At 48.1% G+C, this 3679-nt stretch overlaps 1 pseudogene; it reads right to left on the bottom strand.

Moving 5' to 3' along the window:
• Positions 1 to 493: 493 nt before the first annotated feature.
• On the bottom strand, positions 494 to 1868 carry LOC120667202 (annotated as a pseudogene).
• Positions 1869 to 3679: the final 1811 nt, after the last annotated feature.

The raw sequence follows: 3679 nt of genomic DNA, 5'->3' as shown, positions 1-3679 counted from the left end.
TGGGATGCTTGTAAATATGTGTCATGTTAGTGAATTTTTTTTTGAGGTCAACTACGGTGGACCCATTGAGGCCAGCCTGAACCCTTATTAAAAAAGGGCAACGTTACAGAGGAATAAGTTACAGGGGGTTACATGGGCAAGAACACTGCCGCAGCAGACAGCAAAACAGGGAAGCAAATACAGCAAAAGATGAATCAACTAATAAACTTGAAACGATGCTATGTGATTTCATCTGGCCAGGGGGGGCATGGCCCATGTTTGCCTCCATGTAGCTCCGCCAGTGGCTCACACATCAGTGAGGGTGAGTCCCTGCTTCCTTGCCGAGAGCCCCTACGACCACACTCTCACCCGAAACACACATCGTAAAGAATTTCACATAGTTGCATTGTTTGTCGATGGAATGAACATGTCACCTATGAAATATTCTAAATAGTGGGCCTTTTTATTTTTCACGATGATTTGAGATGCAGCTAAGGACTCCAGGATCCACGTGGAAAAAAAAGAGGATCGATCTTACCGCTCTCTTTCTCGTAGGTAAATCCATTTGCATTGCCATCTTGCACATGTTTCTCGCGTTCAAATTACTTGTGGCCTCCGTTGAGAATTTCGAAGCTAATTTTTGAAGCAGGCAAGTAGCCAGTCTGAACAAATATATTAACAGGCAAGGTTGTACGTATCGAAATTTTAGACAAGGCATGACACACTGTTTTTGACCCGAAAGGCACGGCACTGGTCGTCAGTGATCATTTTTGTTGGACAGCCCAAGATCGAGCGGCATGAGCTCTGCCACCTTCCTGGCCGCCGCCCGGGCGGCGAGCTCCTCCCACCACGCCCTGACGTGCGGCCGCGCCTCCACCAGCACGGCGTACTCGGTGGCCATGAAGTAGCGCATGAGCGGGAAGTGGCTCAGGTCGGCGGCGCTGACGAAGTCGCCGGCCAGGTAGCTGCTCCGCGACAGCCGCGCCTCGTACACGTCGAGCACCGCGCGGAGCTTGCCGACGCTCTCGTCGACGACCGCCTGGTCGCGCGCGCCGCCGACCAGCGGCGCGATGATGCACTGCAGCATGATGGCGACCGCCGCCGGGTGGTGCTGCTGGGCCTCCACGTCCAGCCACACGTCCACCATGGCGCACCGCTCGAGGCTGTCGCCCCCCAGGAGCTCCGGCTTGTGCTTGCGGAGGACGTGCCTCGCAATCGCGCGGGATTCTGCAGAAATCAAATTCCCTTTCTTGAACATGCTTTGCGAATCGCAAGACATTGTGACTAATCGAAACTGATGAGATCTGACGAAAATTGAAGCCTTGAAGCCGATGGATAGCATGCGTACCGAAGAGCGTGAGGTCGCCGTCCTCGAGAACCGGCACCTGCCCAAACGGCTGCAAGCAAGCAAGCACAAGATGAGCGGAGCGGAGGCAACTAATGGTGGGTGCCTTGGTGTTAGACGAGATAAGCAGGGGGGGGGGGGGGGGGGCACGAACGTTTCTCGCGAGGTGCTAGGGGCGGCGGCGGCCGCCGGCGTCAGCGCTCATGGCGACGAGCTCGTAGTCGACGCCGACCTCCTCCAGGCACACCAGCGCGCGCGCCACGAACGGCGACACCGCCCAACCGTACACCTTCACCGGCTTAGGAGTCGCCATCGCCGCCCTTTGATCCGGCATGCATGCGCCGCCGAGAGGCCTGTCAGATCAGCCGCGGAATCCTATCGATCAGCATGTGTGCTCGCCGGCGCCGCTGTATAAAAGGAGTGGGGCAGTGTCAGTGAGAAGAGACGCTCGATCGGCTGGGTGGGAAGAACACAAGAGCAAGCTAGAAATGGATAAGCTTGGTACTTGTTACTAGCCGTGTAAAAGCCTCGCGGTCAGCGAAAAAAATAATTACTAATAAACAGATGAACGTGTGGCTCATTTGTTTACCTTGTCGTCAACTCGTCATTGCTTGCGTCCCTCTTTTGACCAACCCGTATTCAGATTGCTGCGGCTGTCTTCTTCAGAGAAAAGAGAAGCCGCAGTGCTACTGCTACCTAAACTCCTTTAGCACGCCCAGTACACAATTATCTTCGAGAAATGATAGGTACCCGGTCAAATGATTCTCGCTGAGGGGGATCGGAGGATCCTTGGAATCAGAAACACATGGTCCTTATGAAGATTTGTGCTTTGCCAAACGGGACATCGACTCATCTTATTCTTATCCGTCGATGGTTCACCTGATCACCTCAGAACTTGGGGTTAGGATTCGAGATTTGGTGAGCGCTGGCTTTGGCTCCTGAGCTCTCGTTTTCTTTTCAGAGTCGAGCACGAATCAGAACCCGTCATAGGAGACCCCTATGGAGCCTCGTCGAGATGAAGCTCGTTCTGTCAAACAAGACCACAAGATGTTGTGGTATGGCAGCGACTTTGAGTTGAAGTTCTCTCCGTCAATTATCTTGGATTGTGTGCTTGCTAGATTATTAGCAAATTGAATGAGCATCATGCCATGACGGTGAAGAGTGAACTCAATTAATTGTGTGGCCGTAGGCGTTCTTTAGTACTGATCTTCATGTACTAAAGTTTTTTTTAGTTTTGTGTAATAATTGGGCTCTGTATGTCTACGGATATAGAGGCCGGATGTTTCATCCTTTATCTAAAAAAAATGTTCAACTTTTTTTTAAGATAATGGAAAGAGTTCCGGTTTCATCCCCTTGCCAAGAGGAAATCGGCCCCCACATTCGTACACGCAGTAGATCAACACTACTACTAAACCAGGTTCAAAAAAAAAAGTAAGTAAAGTATCACAAGTCAATCCGTAAACTAAAGTAGTTCAAGTTTCAACTGCCTACAGACAGCTAGACTTGTGAATCTTGAAAAAGCAATTCAACTTAGATCAATCTCAATGAAAAGTGTCATAAAAATATCATGAGCATTAAATGTTATGCCACATCAGTTGCTGATATAGCATAATTAGTTATGAGGAGAGAGGAGAAAGAGTTTCATGGAAAGAGAAATGGGTGTTATTATCATGACACTCCTTCAGCATAATTACCAAATTCCTAACTGTTGACACTAAAATTTTGCAATTATAATTCTGGCAACGAGAATTGAGCCAATGAGGAATTTTTCGGAAAGGACGATGACCTATTCAGCCGAGGATTATATGGTAGCCTGGTCAAAGCTGGTGCTAGCGCATTAATCCGATCAGGAGTTGGTTAAAGGTGGCCCAGCAATAGGCGGTTAGGATTAGGATGAGAGGATGATGTCATCATAGAATCCAAGAGTCCGGTTGTTTTGAAAAGATTTTGTAAATATATTTACTTTATTGTAAATAAGAAGTTATCGGGTTAAAAATAGCCGATCATAGGTGGGCGGGTATGTGCGGCGGGAGGTGACAAAAAAATTCGTTTTTGGCATATTCATTCTACATTTTTCATACATTTTCAATTTTTATGGGTCGTATATGGGTTTCACTGTGAGGGGTACTAGAATGTTAATCTTGATAAAAAAATATTTCAATTGTTTAGGATCCTTATAGTATTTCATAAAAAAAAGAATCCTTGTAGTAATATAGATGTAACTAGAATGAAATTTCTCGCTCTGTTCAGCTGGCTTGTCAGTCACTCAGCCAGCAGTATTTTTCTCACACCAAATCAGCATCAACCACCAGCCACCAACCTGTCAGTAGTACTGTTCCCTCACAGCAAATCAGC

This window comes from Panicum virgatum, chromosome 3N (genome assembly GCF_016808335.1).
Source record: "Panicum virgatum strain AP13 chromosome 3N, P.virgatum_v5, whole genome shotgun sequence".
NCBI lineage: Eukaryota > Viridiplantae > Streptophyta > Magnoliopsida > Poales > Poaceae > Panicum > Panicum virgatum.
The sequence above is the reverse complement of the archived record's forward strand: the minus strand, read 5'-3'. Positions and strand labels throughout refer to the sequence as shown.